The sequence below is a fragment of the Meriones unguiculatus genome, chromosome 14 (genome assembly GCF_030254825.1).
Source record: "Meriones unguiculatus strain TT.TT164.6M chromosome 14, Bangor_MerUng_6.1, whole genome shotgun sequence".
Lineage (NCBI taxonomy): Eukaryota > Metazoa > Chordata > Mammalia > Rodentia > Muridae > Meriones > Meriones unguiculatus.
Window position 1 is genome coordinate 49,511,002 of NC_083361.1, and position 19,727 is coordinate 49,530,728.

At 41.0% G+C, this 19,727-nt stretch overlaps 6 non-coding genes across 6 annotated transcripts; all 6 read right to left on the minus strand.

The window, feature by feature from the left end:
• Window positions 1-771: 771 nt before the first annotated feature.
• LOC132647322 (small nucleolar RNA SNORD109A) lies at window positions 772-836 on the minus strand. The gene has a single exon (XR_009585690.1). It is a non-coding gene; the product is annotated as a small nucleolar RNA SNORD109A (small nucleolar RNA).
• A 3,545-nt stretch (window positions 837-4,381) lies between these two features.
• Window positions 4,382-4,446, minus strand: LOC132647669 (small nucleolar RNA SNORD109A). Its single transcript, XR_009586015.1, has one exon. It is a non-coding gene; the product is annotated as a small nucleolar RNA SNORD109A (small nucleolar RNA).
• Window positions 4,447-7,988: 3,542 nt separating this feature from the next.
• Window positions 7,989-8,053, minus strand: LOC132647367 (small nucleolar RNA SNORD109A). Its single transcript, XR_009585735.1, has one exon. It is a non-coding gene; the product is annotated as a small nucleolar RNA SNORD109A (small nucleolar RNA).
• Window positions 8,054-11,543: 3,490 nt separating this feature from the next.
• LOC132647324 (small nucleolar RNA SNORD109A) lies at window positions 11,544-11,608 on the minus strand. The gene has a single exon (XR_009585692.1). It is a non-coding gene; the product is annotated as a small nucleolar RNA SNORD109A (small nucleolar RNA).
• A 3,553-nt stretch (window positions 11,609-15,161) lies between these two features.
• LOC132647670 (small nucleolar RNA SNORD109A) lies at window positions 15,162-15,226 on the minus strand. The gene has a single exon (XR_009586016.1). It is a non-coding gene; the product is annotated as a small nucleolar RNA SNORD109A (small nucleolar RNA).
• A 3,546-nt stretch (window positions 15,227-18,772) lies between these two features.
• LOC132647369 (small nucleolar RNA SNORD109A) lies at window positions 18,773-18,837 on the minus strand. Its single transcript, XR_009585737.1, has one exon. It is a non-coding gene; the product is annotated as a small nucleolar RNA SNORD109A (small nucleolar RNA).
• Between the last annotated feature and the right edge of the window lie 890 nt (window positions 18,838-19,727).

A 19,727-nucleotide genomic window follows, 5' to 3' on the forward strand; every position in this document is an offset into this window, starting at 1 on the left:
AATGTACGCAGGTGGAAAACAGAAACAACAACAAGAAATAACAGAAAGCAAAGCCCAATTGTCATTTCCATGATGGATCAACTGAGATGGTTTCCATGCGAGAGAGAGAGATAGGTAAACACAACATGCTCTGGAAGATTTTGGCAGCTATGACATAATTGAAGAACACCAATAAAACTAGGGAATGTCTCAAACAGGTGCCCTGGCTTATCACCTAGCCATTATTATCTAGAATTTACCCAGCCTCCAACAGGAAAGACCATTTCAATTTTCCCTCTATATAAATTGAATGATCCTGGAATTATTTGTTTTACGTCAGCCTTTACACAACTTTGGGTAAAGGGCGAGGGCAGTCATTGTCCTCCAATATTCTTGGTTCTACTGGCATGAGCCATAAAATCCGCTCCTGACACTTTACCACATATGTGCAAGGGTACATCGACCGAGACTAGGAATGAGCACCACGTTCGAATTCATCAGTTCTTAGATATTTTTTGAGTATATCATTTGCACCTTCAGTCATCTCTACCTGATATATGTGCCTACTCCTATAGTAAAGGCTGTCTCCCTATCAATTGGAATCATTTCAATCTCTTTGAAAATAGAAAGCAATGAAGAATGTATCAAACCAAGTATGGGTACTGTTATGAGGCCTTTTTCGAAAAATCTCAGAATCTGATGCCAAACTGCACAGTTCTCATCCTCTCTGAAGAGGGAAGAGTGCCAGGCAGGCTCTGAAATCCTCATGGGTCTCACAAGGACCTCATATCTGGACCTCAGATCACATCTGCTCAAGTCAGTCAACGTCCTCAGATATCTGTTGTCATCACAGATCCAGAAAGGCCTTCGCTCAACACATGAGTTTTCACCTACCAAGTGAAACCCCAGAGAGCTAGACTCCTGGGCCTTGACAAGAAAGTTCAAAACTGTGCAGGAGGCATGTAGCTCATTCTGTCAAAGGTGGTGGGGGAACACAGAGGACAGGATTAAAGAGCCTTTCCCCTCTGACACCATATGAGAAAAAGAGAGGTCAAAACATTGCAATTGGTGGGTGTCACTGGCCCCAAATCGGGTAGCTGTGAATGTTCCCTGAACTTATGTACTTAATCTTTACAACAGAGATTTTGGTAAGAATAGAGCAAACATTCAAGTAAGCAAAATGACTTTGTTCCTATCTAGATAAGATTTTTTTCAACATCCTAATTTGCGGTTTTGATTCTATGCTCTTCCTCTTAACCCTACTTTAGGATTCCTCCTCCTGTTCCTTTCTTCCCTGTATGTTCCTCTCCATCTTACAGTGCCCAGTATTGAGCCTTCCAGTTGTCCTGCAATTGTCAATGCTCTGGAGGATTTTGTGATGTATGTCACATGACCACCAGCTCGTTCCATATTTCCTTGGACAACAAATTAGAACACACAAGCCAAGCTACATTTTGGTCCATATACATTTCCAGGTATCCCACAGGACATTGACAGGGACAGGAGTTGGGTTCTGTGTTCCTGATTCCTGAACCTTCTCTTCTTATCACCTCTCATGTCATGTTTCTTCAAATGAACTCAAATCCACCCAGTTTCCAAGATGAAGGAAGGCATTGCATTTAATACCAAAAATATTCTTCTTTTTGTTTTGTTTTCTTTTGATTTCCGACAGTGGACAACTAGATTTCTGGCTCAACATAATCCATAATCATTTATAAAAAGAATAATTATGGTTCATTGTCAGCTCTGTTTGGTGCTGCGAAAACTTTATGGCAATTCACCTGAATTTTAGAGGGCAAGATTGCAAGTTTCCATGCTACTTACAAGGACGTGAAAACGCATGGGTTGCTCTCTTAGTATCCACGCCAGATGATCAAGGATAGATGAAATTTGTGAGGGTTATTGTTCTGTGCTCTAGGGGTCTAGACTCCTAACACCCTATCATCTTCCTTTGGGTTCCACACCTTTCAGGGCAGAAAGAAGAGTTTAATTCTTTGAGCTTGAATGTCCATAAGGGAAGGAGCTGGGAGAAGGCTTTTCTTAGTACTTCTGGATATATTATTTAGAATTGGAAGCTTCAAGGGTAGCTATAAAAGAAAGTCACATAGTCCAATAACTTCACCCAACTAATGGTTTTCCAAATGCACATCAACATACTAATGGTATTAGGTAGTATCCTTGTCACTTGCTTGGGTTGGGACTACCTAGCTAAGTCCCCTACAATGCCAGGGCCATAACAAGTGTTCCACCAGCAAGAGGCAAGATGAAGCCTAGGTTATTTAGCCATCAGAGGGACGTCAAATGATTCTCATCTGTAGAGGTACACAGTAGGTAAATATTTAGTCAGCCGAGACTGCAGCCTGCCTACAAACAAAAGACACCATGGGAAGCAGCGTCACTGCTTACCTGTCCTGCCAGAAGGGAAGCACCTCTCCAAGTTTTAGCCTGCAACATAATAAGTATGAAGGTTATCAGAAAAGGAAATGCGTCTAGGCAACCTTGACTTTCTAAAGTGTCCCGACCTTCAAGTCTGCCAGCACTTCAGTCTTTCCCAGAACCAACTATTGAATTCATTTCCTCCCTTCCAATCCCCTCAGATTTTAGCCACTGTTGCAAAATTTCTCTTCTTCTGATGGCTTCCTCAAAAGCTGTCTGTGAGAGCATCTTTGCCAGTGCCAGCAGACACAGTGTGGACGCCTCTCAGTGGGCAGCAAGGAAGTTCAACAAAGCAAAGAAGAGGCACTGCCTATAGCATTGCAGTATGGTCATTCTTAACTCCTCCTCGTTTCTCAAAGTCAAAACGAACAAGTTGCACAGAGGCGAAAGTCAGTAAGCCCTATGGTATCTTTGAGATTTCAGGGTGTCATTGAAATTTATGCTCTGTGCATGGAATTCTTTCCTTGTTTATCCAACAGAGTATTCCATAATTGACTTTAGATTTCTTCCATGCCATGCAACCTCATCTTGGAAGAGAGGGGAATCCAAAGGTGCCTTTTTGTCTACATGTATGTTACCATGTCTCGATTCATCTAACTCAAGTCTTACACTTGGAAGAGCGTTGGAATCATCTACCATGCTTCAGGTTAAATCTGATGAAAAGAAGATGTTTTGTACGCACTAACTGACTAGCCTGTGGTCAAATACTCATGGGTTGCTTTTTAATAGAGTATGTTGTACTACACATCTGAGATTACATGATGTCCTTGATTGGATATTCAAGTTTCAACCATGGTTGTAGAAATTGTGTATCCAGCAAGAGTTACCAAGATTCCTATCCTCCTGCTTCCTAAATGTCTGTTAGTAGTAAGATATATATATATATATATATATATATATATATATGTGTGTGTGTGTGTGTGTGTGTGTGTGTGTGTGTGTGTCAGTTCTGAATTAATTATGTTCAAAATGAGGATATTAAGAAGATTCAGTGTGTGGTTCGTTCTTGTTTCATTGGAGAGTTAGCGTGTCTGCTCCATTATCAGGACTGTGGGTCTACCAGCTAGCAACATGTTCTTTAGAAATATCTTTCCTTGTTTTTTAAAGGAATAGTTGTTTTCATGGATCTTGGGTAACACGCAAATTTTGTTAGAAGAGATGATGTGCATCTGTGTGAGAGCTGCAATAAGAGGAAGAATGTACGCAGGTGGAAAACAGAAACAACAACAAGAAATAACAGAAAGCAAAGCCCAATTGTCATTTCCATGATGGATCAACTGAGATGGTTTCCATGCGAGAGAGAGAGATAGGTAAACACAACATGCTCTGGAAGATTTTGGCAGCTAAGACATAATTGAAGAACACCAATAAAACTAGGGAATGTCTCAAACAGGTGCCCTGGCTTATCACCTAGCCATTATTATCTAGAATTTACCCAGCCTCCAACAGGAAAGACCATTTCAATTTTCCCTCTATATAAATTGAATGATCCTGGAATTATTTGTTATACGTCAGCCTTTACACAACTTTGGGTAAAGGGCGAGGGCAGTCATTGTCCTCCAATATTTTGGGACTACTGGCATGAGCCATAAAATCCGCTCCTGACACTTTACCACATATGTGCAAGGGTACATCGACCGAGACTAGGAATGAGCACCACGTTCGAATTCATCAGTTCTTAGATATTTTTTGAGTATATCATTTGCACCTTCAGTCATTTCTACCTGATAAAAGTGCCTAATCCTATAGTAAAGGCTGTCTCCCTATCACTTGGAATCATTTCAATCTCTTTGAAAATAGAAAGCAATGAAGAATGCATCAAACCAAGTATGGGTACTGTTATGAGGCCTTTTTCGAAAAATCTCAGAATCTGATCCCAAACTGCACAGTACTCATCCTCTCTGAAGAGGCAAGAGTGCAAGGCAGGCTCTGAAATCCTCATGGGTCTCACAAGGTTCTCATATCTGGACCTCAGATTACATCTGCTCAAGTCAGTCAACGTCCTCAGATACCTGTTGTCATCATAGATCCAGAAAGACCTTCGCTCAACACATGAGTTTTCACCTACCAAGTGAAACCCCAGAGAGCTAGACTCCTGGGCCTTGACAAGGAAGTTCACAACTGTGCAGGAGGCATGTAGCTCATTCTGTCAAAGGTGGTGGGGAAACACAGTGACAGGATTGAAGAGCCTTTCCCCTCTGACACCATATGAGAAAAATAGAGGTCAAAACATTGCATTTGGTGGTTGTCACTGGCCCCAAATCGGGTAGCTGTGAATGTTCCCTGAAATTATGTACTTAATCTTTACAGCAGAGATTTTGGTAAGAATAGAGAAAACATTCAAGTAAGCAAAATGACTTTGTTCCTATCTAGATAAGATTTTTTCAACATCCTAATTTGCGATTTTGATTCTATGCTCTTCCTCTTAACCCTACTTTAGGATTCCTCCTCCTGTTCCTTTCTTCCATGTAAGTTCCTCTCTATCTTACAGTGCCCAGTATTGAGCCTTCCAGTTGTCCTGCAATTGTCAATGCTCTGGAGGATTTTGTGATGTATGTCACATGACCACCAGCTAGTTCCATATTTCCTTGGACAACAAATTGGAACACACAAGCCAAGCTACATTTAGGTCCATATATATTTCCAGGTATCCCACAGGACATTGACTGGGACAGGAGTTGGGTTTTGTGTTCCTGATTCCTGAACCTTCTCTTCTTATCACCTCTCATGTCATGTTTCTTCAAATGAACTCAAATCCACCCAGTTTCCAAGATGAAGGAAGGCATTGCATTTAATACCAAAAATATTCTTCGTTTTGTTTTGTTTTGTTTTGATTTTTCCGACAATGGACAACTAGATTTCTGGCTCAACATAATCCATAATCATTTATAAAAAGAATAATTATGGTTCATTGTCAGCTCTGTTTCGGGCTGCGAAAACTTTATAGCAATTCACCTGAATTTTAGAGGGCAAGATTGCAAGTTTCCATGCTACTTACAAGGACGTGAAAACGCATGGGTTGCTCTTTTAGTATCCACGCCAGAGGATCAAGGATAGATGAAATTTGTGAGGGTTATTGTTCTGTGCTCTAGGGGTCTAGACTCCTAACACCCTATCATCTTCCTTTGGGTTCCACACCTGTCAGGGCAGAAAGAAGAGTTTAATTCTTTGAGCTTGAATGTCCATAAGGGAAGGAGCTGGGAGAAGGCTTTTCTTAGTACTTCTGGATATATTATTTAGAATTGGAAGCTTCAAGGGTAGCTACAAAAGAAAGTCACATAGTCCAATAACTTCACCCAACTAATGGTTTTCCAAATACACATCAACATACTAATGGTATTAGGTAGTATCCTATTCACTTGCTTGGGTTGGGACTACCTAGCTAAGTACCCTACAATGCCAGGGCCATAACAAGTGTTCCACCAGCAAGAGGCAAGATGAAGCCTAGGTTGTTTAGCCATAAGAGGGACGTCAAATGATTCTCATCTCTAGAGGTACACAGTAGGTAAATATTTAGTCAGCCGAGACTGCAGCCTGCCTACAAACAAAAGACACCATGGGAAGCAGCGTCACTGCTTACCTGTCCTGCCAGAAGGGAAGCACCTCTCCAAGTTTTAGCCTGCAACATAATAAGTATGAAGGTTATCAGAAAAGGAAATGCGTCTAGGCAACCTTGACTTTCTAAAGTGTCCCGACCTTCAAGTCTGCCAGCCGTTCAGTATTTCCCAGAACCAACTATTGAATTCATTTCCTCCCTTCCAATCCCCTCAGATTTTAGCCACTGGGGCAAAAATTTCTCTTCTTCTGATGGCTTCCTCAAAAGCTGTCTGTGAGAGCATCTTTGCCAGTGCCAGCAGACACAGTGTGGACGCCTCTCAGTGGGCAGCAAGGAAGTTCAACAAAGCAAAGAAGAGGCACTGCCTATAGCATTGCAGTATGGTCATTCTTAACTCCTCCTCGTTTCTCAAAGTCAAAACGAACAAGTTGCACAGAGGTGAAAGTCAGTAAGCCCTATGGTATCTTTGAGATTTCAGGGTGTCATTGAAATTTATGCTCTGTGCATGGAATTCTTTCCTTGTTTATCCAACAGAGTATTCCATAATTGACTTTAGATTTCTTCCCTGCCATGCAACCTCATCTTGGAAGAGAGGGGAATCCAAAGGTGCCTTTTTGTCTACATGTATGTTACCATGTCTCGATTCATGGAACTCAAGTCTTCCACTTGGAAGTGCGTTGGAATCATCTACCATGCTTCAGGTTAAATCTGATGAAAAGAAGATGTTTTGTACGCACTAACTGACTAGCCTGTGGTCAAATACTCATGGGCTGCGTTTTAATAGAGTATGTTGTACTACACATCTGAGATTACATGATGTCCTTGATTGGATATTCAAGTTTCAACCATGGTTGTAGAAATTGTGTATCCAGCAAGAGTTACCAAGAGTCCTATCCTCCTGCTTCCTAAAAGTCTGTTAGTAGTAAGATATATATATATATATATATATATATATATATATATATATATATCTGTGTGTGTTTGTGTGTCAGTTCTGAATTAATTATGTTCATCATGAGGATATTAAGAAGATTCAGTGTGTGGTTCGTACTTGTTTCATTGGAGAGTTAGCGTGTCTGCTCCATTATCAGGACTGTGGGTCTACCAGCTAGCAACATGTTCTTTAGAAATATCTTTCCTTGTTTCATAAAGGAATAGTTGTTTTCATAGATCTTGGGTAACACGCAAATTTTGTTAGAATAGAAGATTTGCATTTGTGTGAGAGCGGCAATAAGAGGATGAATGTACCCAGGAGGAAAACAGAAACAACAACAACAAATAACAGAAAGCAAAGCCCAATTGTCATTCCTCATGATGGATCAACTGAGATGGTTTCCATGCGAGAGAGAGATAGGTAAACACAACATGCTCTGGAAGATTTTGGCAGCTAAGACATAAATGATGAACACCAATAAAACTAGGGAATGCCTCAACCAGATGCCCTGGCTTCTCACCTAGCCATTATTATCTAGAATTTACCCAGCCTGCAGCAGGAAAGAACATTTCAATTTTCCCTCTATATAAATTGAATGATCCTTTAATTATTAGTTATACGTCATCCTTTACACAACTTTGGGTAAAGTGCGAGGGCAGTCATTGTCCTCCAATATTCTTGGGACTACTGGCATGAGCCCTAACCTCCCCTCCTGACACTTTACCACATATGTGCAAGGGTACATCGCCGGAGACTAGGAATGAGCAGCACGTTCTTACATATAATTCATCAGTTCTTACATATTTTTTGAGTACGTCATTTGCACCTACAGTCATCTCTACCTGATATATGTGCCTACTCCTATAGTAAAGGTTGTCTCCCTATCACTTTGAATCATTTCTATCTCTTTGAAAATAGAAAGCAATGAAGATTGTATCAAACCAAGTATGGTACTGTTATGAGGCCTTTTTCGAAAAATCTCAGAATCTGATGCCATACTGCACAGTTCTCATCCTCTCTGAAGCGGGAAGAGTGCAAGGCAGGCTCTGAAATCCTCATGGGATTCACGAGGACCTCATATCAGGACCTCAGATCGCATCTGTTCAAGTCAGTCAACGCCCTCAGATACCTGTTGTCATCATAGATCCAGAAAGGCCTTCGCTCAACACATGAGTTTTCACCTACCAAGTGAAACCCCAGAGAGCTAGACTCCTGGGCCTTGACAAGGAAGTTCACAACTGTGCAGGAGGCATGTAGCTCATTCTGTCAAAGGTGGTGGGGGAACACAGAGGACAGGATTAAAGAGCCTTTCCCCTCAGACACCATATGAGAAAAATAGAGGTCAACACATTGCATTTGGTGGGTGTCACTGGCCCCAAATCGGGTACCTGTGAATGTTCCCTGAACTTATGTATTTAATCTTTACAACAAAGATTTGGTAAGAATAGAGAAAACATTCAAGAAAGCAAAATGACTTTTTTTCCTATCTAGATAAGATTTTTTCAACATCCTAATTTGCGGTTTTGATTCTATGCTCTTCCTCTTTACCCGCCTTTACACTTCCTCCTCCTGTTCCCTGTCTTCCGTGTATGTTCCTCTCCATCTTACAGTGCACAGTACTGAGCATTCCAGTTGTCCTGCAATTGTCAATGCTCTGGAGGATTTGGTGATGTATGTCGCATGACCACCAGCTCCTTCCATATTTCCTTGGACAACAAAAAGCAACACACAGGCCAAGCTACATTTTGGTCCATATACATCACCAGGTATCCCACAGGACATTGACAGGGACAGGAGTTGGGTTCTGTGTGCCTGAATCCTGAACCTTCTGTTAGTATCACCTCTCATGTCATGTTTCTTCAAATGAACTCAACACCACCCAGTTTCCAAGATGAAGGAAGGCATTGTATTTAATACCAAAAATATTCTTAGTTTTGTTTTGTTTTGTTCTGACAATGGACAACTAGATTTCTGTCTCAACATAATCCATAATCATTTATAAAAAGAATAAATATGGTTCATTGTCAGCTCTGTTTGGGTTTTCGAAAACTTTATGGCAATTCACCTGAATTTTAGAGGGCAAGATTGCATGTTTCCATGCTACTTACAATGAAATGAAAAGGCATGGGTTACTCTCTTAGTATCCACACCAGAGGATCAAGGATAGATGAAATTTGTGAGGGTTATTGTTCTGTGCTCTAGGGGTCTAGACTCCTAACAACCTATCATCTTCCTTTGGGTTCCACACCTGTCAGGGCAGAAATAAGAGTTTAATTCTTTGAGATTGAATGTCCATAAGGGAAGGAGCTGGGAGAAGGCTTTTCTTAGTACTTCTGGATATATTATTTAGAATTGGAAGCTTCAATGGTAGCTTCAAAAGAAAGTCAAATATGCCAATAACTTCACCCAACTGTTGGTTTTTTTAAATGCACCTCAAAATACTAATGGTATTGGGTAGTGTCCTTGTCACTTGCTTCGGTTGGGACTACCTAGCTAAGTCCCCTACAATGCCAGGGCCATAGCAAGTGTTCCACCATCAAGAGGCAAGATGAAGCCTAGGTTGTTTAGCCATGAGAGGGACGTTAAATAAATCTCATCTCTAGTGTTACACGGTAGGTAAATATTTAGTCAGGCGAGAATGCAGCCTGCCTACAAACAAAAGACACAATGGGAAGCAGCGTCACTTACCGGTCCTGCCAGAAGGGAAGCACCTCTCCAAATTTTAGCCTGCAACATAATAAGTATGAAGGTTATCAGAAAAGGAAATGCGTCTAGGCAACCTTGACTTTCTAAAGTGTCCCGACCTTCAAGTCTGCCAGCAGTTCAGTCTTTCCCAGAACCAACTATTGAATTCATTTCCTCCCTTCCAATCCCCTCAGAATTTAGCCACTGTGGCAAGGATTTCTCTTCTTCTGATGACTTCCTCAGAAGCTGTCTGTGAGAGCATCTTTGCCAGTGCCAGCAGGCACAGTGTGGACGCCTCTCAGTGGGCAGCGAGGAAGTTGGACAAAGCAAAGAAGAAGCAGTGAGTATAGCATTGCAGTATGGTCATTCTTAACTCCTCCTTTCAAAAAGTCAAAACGACCAAGTTGCACAGAGGTGAAAGTCAGTAAGCCCAATGGCATCTTTGAGATTTCAGGGTGTCATTGAAATTTGTCCTCTGTGCATGCAATTCTCTCCTTGTTTATCCAACAGAGTGTTCCATAATTGACTTTAGATTTCTTCCCTGCCATGCAACCTCATCTTGGAAGAGAGGGGAATCCAAAGGTACCTTTTTGTCTACATGTATGTTACCATGTCTCGATTCATGAAACTCAAGTCTTCCACTTGGAAGAGCGTTGGAATCATCTACCATGCTTCAGGTTAAATCTGATGAAAAGAAGATGTTTTCTACGCACTAACTGACTAGCCCGTGGTCAAATACACATGGGTTGCTTTTTATCGAGTATGTTGTACTACACATCTGAGATTACATGATGTCCTTGATTGGATATTCAAGCTTCAACCATGGCTTTAGAAATTGTGTATCCAGCAAGTGTTACCAAGAGTCCTATGCTCCAGCTTCGTAAAAGTCTGTTAGTAGTAAGATATATATATATACATATATGTGTGTGTCAGTTCTGAATTAATTGTGTTCATCATGAGGATGTTAAGAAGATTCAGTGTGTGGTTCTTTCCTGTTTCATTGGAGAGTTAGCGCGTCTGATCCATTATCAGGATTGTGGGTCTACCAGCTAGCAACACGTTCTTTAGAAATATCTTTCCTTTGTTTTTTAAAGGAATAGTTGTTTTCATAGATCTTGGGTAACACGCCAATTTTATTAGAATAGATGATTTGCATCTGTGTGCGAGCGGCAATAAGAGGATGAATGTACCCAGGAGGAAAACAGAAACAACAACAAGAAATAACAGAAAGCAAAGCCCAATTGTCATTTCTCATGATGGATCAACTGAGATGGTTTCCATGCGAGAGAGAGATAGGTAAACACAACATGCTCTGGAAGATTTTGGCAGCTAAGACATAAATGATGAACACCAATAAAACTAGGGAATGTCTCAAACAGGTGCCCTGGCTTATCACCTAGCCATTATTATCTAGAATTTACCCAGCCTCCAACAGGAAAGACCATTTCAATTTTCCCTCTATATAAATTGAATGATCCTGGAATTATTTGTTTTACGTCAGCCTTTACACAACTTTGGGTAAAGGGCGAGGGCAGTCATTGTCCTCCAATATTCTTGGTTCTACTGGCATGAGCCATAAAATCCGCTCCTGACACTTTACCACATATGTGCAAGGGTACATCGACCGAGACTAGGAATGAGCACCACGTTCGAATTCATCAGTTCTTAGATATTTTTTGAGTATATCATTTGCACCTTCAGTCATCTCTACCTGATATATGTGCCTACTCCTATAGTAAAGGCTGTCTCCCTATCAATTGGAATCATTTCAATCTCTTTGAAAATAGAAAGCAATGAAGAATGTATCAAACCAAGTATGGGTACTGTTATGAGGCCTTTTTCGAAAAATCTCAGAATCTGATGCCAAACTGCACAGTTCTCATCCTCTCTGAAGAGGGAAGAGTGCCAGGCAGGCTCTGAAATCCTCATGGGTCTCACAAGGACCTCATATCTGGACCTCAGATCACATCTGCTCAAGTCAGTCAACGTCCTCAGATATCTGTTGTCATCACAGATCCAGAAAGGCCTTCGCTCAACACATGAGTTTTCACCTACCAAGTGAAACCCCAGAGAGCTAGACTCCTGGGCCTTGACAAGAAAGTTCAAAACTGTGCAGGAGGCATGTAGCTCATTCTGTCAAAGGTGGTGGGGGAACACAGAGGACAGGATTAAAGAGCCTTTCCCCTCTGACACCATATGAGAAAAAGAGAGGTCAAAACATTGCAATTGGTGGGTGTCACTGGCCCCAAATCGGGTAGCTGTGAATGTTCCCTGAACTTATGTACTTAATCTTTACAACAGAGATTTTGGTAAGAATAGAGCAAACATTCAAGTAAGCAAAATGACTTTGTTCCTATCTAGATAAGATTTTTTTCAACATCCTAATTTGCGGTTTTGATTCTATGCTCTTCCTCTTAACCCTACTTTAGGATTCCTCCTCCTGTTCCTTTCTTCCCTGTATGTTCCTCTCCATCTTACAGTGCCCAGTATTGAGCCTTCCAGTTGTCCTGCAATTGTCAATGCTCTGGAGGATTTTGTGATGTATGTCACATGACCACCAGCTCGTTCCATATTTCCTTGGACAACAAATTAGAACACACAAGCCAAGCTACATTTTGGTCCATATACATTTCCAGGTATCCCACAGGACATTGACAGGGACAGGAGTTGGGTTCTGTGTTCCTGATTCCTGAACCTTCTCTTCTTATCACCTCTCATGTCATGTTTCTTCAAATGAACTCAAATCCACCCAGTTTCCAAGATGAAGGAAGGCATTGCATTTAATACCAAAAATATTCTTCTTTTTGTTTTGTTTTCTTTTGATTTCCGACAGTGGACAACTAGATTTCTGGCTCAACATAATCCATAATCATTTATAAAAAGAATAATTATGGTTCATTGTCAGCTCTGTTTGGTGCTGCGAAAACTTTATGGCAATTCACCTGAATTTTAGAGGGCAAGATTGCAAGTTTCCATGCTACTTACAAGGACGTGAAAACGCATGGGTTGCTCTCTTAGTATCCACGCCAGATGATCAAGGATAGATGAAATTTGTGAGGGTTATTGTTCTGTGCTCTAGGGGTCTAGACTCCTAACACCCTATCATCTTCCTTTGGGTTCCACACCTTTCAGGGCAGAAAGAAGAGTTTAATTCTTTGAGCTTGAATGTCCATAAGGGAAGGAGCTGGGAGAAGGCTTTTCTTAGTACTTCTGGATATATTATTTAGAATTGGAAGCTTCAAGGGTAGCTATAAAAGAAAGTCACATAGTCCAATAACTTCACCCAACTAATGGTTTTCCAAATGCACATCAACATACTAATGGTATTAGGTAGTATCCTTGTCACTTGCTTGGGTTGGGACTACCTAGCTAAGTCCCCTACAATGCCAGGGCCATAACAAGTGTTCCACCAGCAAGAGGCAAGATGAAGCCTAGGTTATTTAGCCATCAGAGGGACGTCAAATGATTCTCATCTGTAGAGGTACACAGTAGGTAAATATTTAGTCAGCCGAGACTGCAGCCTGCCTACAAACAAAAGACACCATGGGAAGCAGCGTCACTGCTTACCTGTCCTGCCAGAAGGGAAGCACCTCTCCAAGTTTTAGCCTGCAACATAATAAGTATGAAGGTTATCAGAAAAGGAAATGCGTCTAGGCAACCTTGACTTTCTAAAGTGTCCCGACCTTCAAGTCTGCCAGCACTTCAGTCTTTCCCAGAACCAACTATTGAATTCATTTCCTCCCTTCCAATCCCCTCAGATTTTAGCCACTGTTGCAAAATTTCTCTTCTTCTGATGGCTTCCTCAAAAGCTGTCTGTGAGAGCATCTTTGCCAGTGCCAGCAGACACAGTGTGGACGCCTCTCAGTGGGCAGCAAGGAAGTTCAACAAAGCAAAGAAGAGGCACTGCCTATAGCATTGCAGTATGGTCATTCTTAACTCCTCCTCGTTTCTCAAAGTCAAAACGAACAAGTTGCACAGAGGCGAAAGTCAGTAAGCCCTATGGTATCTTTGAGATTTCAGGGTGTCATTGAAATTTATGCTCTGTGCATGGAATTCTTTCCTTGTTTATCCAACAGAGTATTCCATAATTGACTTTAGATTTCTTCCATGCCATGCAACCTCATCTTGGAAGAGAGGGGAATCCAAAGGTGCCTTTTTGTCTACATGTATGTTACCATGTCTCGATTCATCTAACTCAAGTCTTACACTTGGAAGAGCGTTGGAATCATCTACCATGCTTCAGGTTAAATCTGATGAAAAGAAGATGTTTTGTACGCACTAACTGACTAGCCTGTGGTCAAATACTCATGGGTTGCTTTTTAATAGAGTATGTTGTACTACACATCTGAGATTACATGATGTCCTTGATTGGATATTCAAGTTTCAACCATGGTTGTAGAAATTGTGTATCCAGCAAGAGTTACCAAGATTCCTATCCTCCTGCTTCCTAAATGTCTGTTAGTAGTAAGATATATATATATATATATATATATATATATATATATATATGTGTGTGTGTGTGTGTGTGTGTGTGTGTGTGTGTGTGTGTCAGTTCTGAATTAATTATGTTCAAAATGAGGATATTAAGAAGATTCAGTGTGTGGTTCGTTCTTGTTTCATTGGAGAGTTAGCGTGTCTGCTCCATTATCAGGACTGTGGGTCTACCAGCTAGCAACATGTTCTTTAGAAATATCTTTCCTTGTTTTTTAAAGGAATAGTTGTTTTCATGGATCTTGGGTAACACGCAAATTTTGTTAGAAGAGATGATGTGCATCTGTGTGAGAGCTGCAATAAGAGGAAGAATGTACGCAGGTGGAAAACAGAAACAACAACAAGAAATAACAGAAAGCAAAGCCCAATTGTCATTTCCATGATGGATCAACTGAGATGGTTTCCATGCGAGAGAGAGAGATAGGTAAACACAACATGCTCTGGAAGATTTTGGCAGCTAAGACATAATTGAAGAACACCAATAAAACTAGGGAATGTCTCAAACAGGTGCCCTGGCTTATCACCTAGCCATTATTATCTAGAATTTACCCAGCCTCCAACAGGAAAGACCATTTCAATTTTCCCTCTATATAAATTGAATGATCCTGGAATTATTTGTTATACGTCAGCCTTTACACAACTTTGGGTAAAGGGCGAGGGCAGTCATTGTCCTCCAATATTTTGGGACTACTGGCATGAGCCATAAAATCCGCTCCTGACACTTTACCACATATGTGCAAGGGTACATCGACCGAGACTAGGAATGAGCACCACGTTCGAATTCATCAGTTCTTAGATATTTTTTGAGTATATCATTTGCACCTTCAGTCATTTCTACCTGATAAAAGTGCCTAATCCTATAGTAAAGGCTGTCTCCCTATCACTTGGAATCATTTCAATCTCTTTGAAAATAGAAAGCAATGAAGAATGCATCAAACCAAGTATGGGTACTGTTATGAGGCCTTTTTCGAAAAATCTCAGAATCTGATCCCAAACTGCACAGTACTCATCCTCTCTGAAGAGGCAAGAGTGCAAGGCAGGCTCTGAAATCCTCATGGGTCTCACAAGGTTCTCATATCTGGACCTCAGATTACATCTGCTCAAGTCAGTCAACGTCCTCAGATACCTGTTGTCATCATAGATCCAGAAAGACCTTCGCTCAACACATGAGTTTTCACCTACCAAGTGAAACCCCAGAGAGCTAGACTCCTGGGCCTTGACAAGGAAGTTCACAACTGTGCAGGAGGCATGTAGCTCATTCTGTCAAAGGTGGTGGGGAAACACAGTGACAGGATTGAAGAGCCTTTCCCCTCTGACACCATATGAGAAAAATAGAGGTCAAAACATTGCATTTGGTGGTTGTCACTGGCCCCAAATCGGGTAGCTGTGAATGTTCCCTGAAATTATGTACTTAATCTTTACAGCAGAGATTTTGGTAAGAATAGAGAAAACATTCAAGTAAGCAAAATGACTTTGTTCCTATCTAGATAAGATTTTTTCAACATCCTAATTTGCGATTTTGATTCTATGCTCTTCCTCTTAACCCTACTTTAGGATTCCTCCTCCTGTTCCTTTCTTCCATGTAAGTTCCTCTCTATCTTACAGTGCCCAGTATTGAGCCTTCCAGTTGTCCTGCAATTGTCAATGCTCTGGAGGATTTTGTGATGTATGTCACATGACCACCAGCTAGTTCCATATTTCCTTGGACAACAAATTGGAACACACAAGCCAAGCTACATTTAGGTCCATATATATTTCCAGGTATCCCACAGGACATTGACTGGGACAGGAGTTGGGTTTTGTGTTCCTGATTCCTGAACCTTCTCTTCTTATCACCTCTCATGTCATGTTTCTTCAAATGAACTCAAATCCACCCAGTTTCCAAGATGAAGGAAGGCATTGCATTTAATACCAAAAATATTCTTCGTTTTGTTTTGTTTTGTTTTGATTTTTCCGACAATGGACAACTAGATTTCTGGCTCAACATAATCCATAATCATTTATAAAAAGAATAATTATGGTTCATTGTCAGCTCTGTTTCGGGCTGCGAAAACTTTATAGCAATTCACCTGAATTTTAGAGGGCAAGATTGCAAGTTTCCATGCTACTTACAAGGACGTGAAAACGCATGGGTTGCTCTTTTAGTATCCACGCCAGAGGATCAAGGATAGATGAAATTTGTGAGGGTTATTGTTCTGTGCTCTAGGGGTCTAGACTCCTAACACCCTATCATCTTCCTTTGGGTTCCACACCTGTCAGGGCAGAAAGAAGAGTTTAATTCTTTGAGCTTGAATGTCCATAAGGGAAGGAGCTGGGAGAAGGCTTTTCTTAGTACTTCTGGATATATTATTTAGAATTGGAAGCTTCAAGGGTAGCTACAAAAGAAAGTCACATAGTCCAATAACTTCACCCAACTAATGGTTTTCCAAATACACATCAACATACTAATGGTATTAGGTAGTATCCTATTCACTTGCTTGGGTTGGGACTACCTAGCTAAGTACCCTACAATGCCAGGGCCATAACAAGTGTTCCACCAGCAAGAGGCAAGATGAAGCCTAGGTTGTTTAGCCATAAGAGGGACGTCAAATGATTCTCATCTCTAGAGGTACACAGTAGGTAAATATTTAGTCAGCCGAGACTGCAGCCTGCCTACAAACAAAAGACACCATGGGAAGCAGCGTCACTGCTTACCTGTCCTGCCAGAAGGGAAGCACCTCTCCAAGTTTTAGCCTGCAACATAATAAGTATGAAGGTTATCAGAAAAGGAAATGCGTCTAGGCAACCTTGACTTTCTAAAGTGTCCCGACCTTCAAGTCTGCCAGCCGTTCAGTATTTCCCAGAACCAACTATTGAATTCATTTCCTCCCTTCCAATCCCCTCAGATTTTAGCCACTGGGGCAAAAATTTCTCTTCTTCTGATGGCTTCCTCAAAAGCTGTCTGTGAGAGCATCTTTGCCAGTGCCAGCAGACACAGTGTGGACGCCTCTCAGTGGGCAGCAAGGAAGTTCAACAAAGCAAAGAAGAGGCACTGCCTATAGCATTGCAGTATGGTCATTCTTAACTCCTCCTCGTTTCTCAAAGTCAAAACGAACAAGTTGCACAGAGGTGAAAGTCAGTAAGCCCTATGGTATCTTTGAGATTTCAGGGTGTCATTGAAATTTATGCTCTGTGCATGGAATTCTTTCCTTGTTTATCCAACAGAGTATTCCATAATTGACTTTAGATTTCTTCCCTGCCATGCAACCTCATCTTGGAAGAGAGGGGAATCCAAAGGTGCCTTTTTGTCTACATGTATGTTACCATGTCTCGATTCATGGAACTCAAGTCTTCCACTTGGAAGTGCGTTGGAATCATCTACCATGCTTCAGGTTAAATCTGATGAAAAGAAGATGTTTTGTACGCACTAACTGACTAGCCTGTGGTCAAATACTCATGGGCTGCGTTTTAATAGAGTATGTTGTACTACACATCTGAGATTACATGATGTCCTTGATTGGATATTCAAGTTTCAACCATGGTTGTAGAAATTGTGTATCCAGCAAGAGTTACCAAGAGTCCTATCCTCCTGCTTCCTAAAAGTCTGTTAGTAGTAAGATATATATATATATATATATATATATATATATATATATATATATATATCTGTGTGTGTTTGTGTGTCAGTTCTGAATTAATTATGTTCATCATGAGGATATTAAGAAGATTCAGTGTGTGGTTCGTACTTGTTTCATTGGAGAGTTAGCGTGTCTGCTCCATTATCAGGACTGTGGGTCTACCAGCTAGCAACATGTTCTTTAGAAATATCTTTCCTTGTTTCATAAAGGAATAGTTGTTTTCATAGATCTTGGGTAACACGCAAATTTTGTTAGAATAGAAGATTTGCATTTGTGTGAGAGCGGCAATAAGAGGATGAATGTACCCAGGAGGAAAACAGAAACAACAACAACAAATAACAGAAAGCAAAGCCCAATTGTCATTCCTCATGATGGATCAACTGAGATGGTTTCCATGCGAGAGAGAGATAGGTAAACACAACATGCTCTGGAAGATTTTGGCAGCTAAGACATAAATGATGAACACCAATAAAACTAGGGAATGCCTCAACCAGATGCCCTGGCTTCTCACCTAGCCATTATTATCTAGAATTTACCCAGCCTGCAGCAGGAAAGAACATTTCAATTTTCCCTCTATATAAATTGAATGATCCTTTAATTATTAGTTATACGTCATCCTTTACACAACTTTGGGTAAAGTGCGAGGGCAGTCATTGTCCTCCAATATTCTTGGGACTACTGGCATGAGCCCTAACCTCCCCTCCTGACACTTTACCACATATGTGCAAGGGTACATCGCCGGAGACTAGGAATGAGCAGCACGTTCTTACATATAATTCATCAGTTCTTACATATTTTTTGAGTACGTCATTTGCACCTACAGTCATCTCTACCTGATATATGTGCCTACTCCTATAGTAAAGGTTGTCTCCCTATCACTTTGAATCATTTCTATCTCTTTGAAAATAGAAAGCAATGAAGATTGTATCAAACCAAGTATGGTACTGTTATGAGGCCTTTTTCGAAAAATCTCAGAATCTGATGCCATACTGCACAGTTCTCATCCTCTCTGAAGCGGGAAGAGTGCAAGGCAGGCTCTGAAATCCTCATGGGATTCACGAGGACCTCATATCAGGACCTCAGATCGCATCTGTTCAAGTCAGTCAACGCCCTCAGATACCTGTTGTCATCATAGATCCAGAAAGGCCTTCGCTCAACACATGAGTTTTCACCTACCAAGTGAAACCCCAGAGAGCTAGACTCCTGGGCCTTGACAAGGAAGTTCACAACTGTGCAGGAGGCATGTAGCTCATTCTGTCAAAGGTGGTGGGGGAACACAGAGGACAGGATTAAAGAGCCTTTCCCCTCAGACACCATATGAGAAAAATAGAGGTCAACACATTGCATTTGGTGGGTGTCACTGGCCCCAAATCGGGTACCTGTGAATGTTCCCTGAACTTATGTATTTAATCTTTACAACAAAGATTTGGTAAGAATAGAGAAAACATTCAAGAAAGCAAAATGACTTTTTTTCCTATCTAGATAAGATTTTTTCAACATCCTAATTTGCGGTTTTGATTCTATGCTCTTCCTCTTTACCCGCCTTTACACTTCCTCCTCCTGTTCCCTGTCTTCCGTGTATGTTCCTCTCCATCTTACAGTGCACAGTACTGAGCATTCCAGTTGTCCTGCAATTGTCAATGCTCTGGAGGATTTGGTGATGTATGTCGCATGACCACCAGCTCCTTCCATATTTCCTTGGACAACAAAAAGCAACACACAGGCCAAGCTACATTTTGGTCCATATACATCACCAGGTATCCCACAGGACATTGACAGGGACAGGAGTTGGGTTCTGTGTGCCTGAATCCTGAACCTTCTGTTAGTATCACCTCTCATGTCATGTTTCTTCAAATGAACTCAACACCACCCAGTTTCCAAGATGAAGGAAGGCATTGTATTTAATACCAAAAATATTCTTAGTTTTGTTTTGTTTTGTTCTGACAATGGACAACTAGATTTCTGTCTCAACATAATCCATAATCATTTATAAAAAGAATAAATATGGTTCATTGTCAGCTCTGTTTGG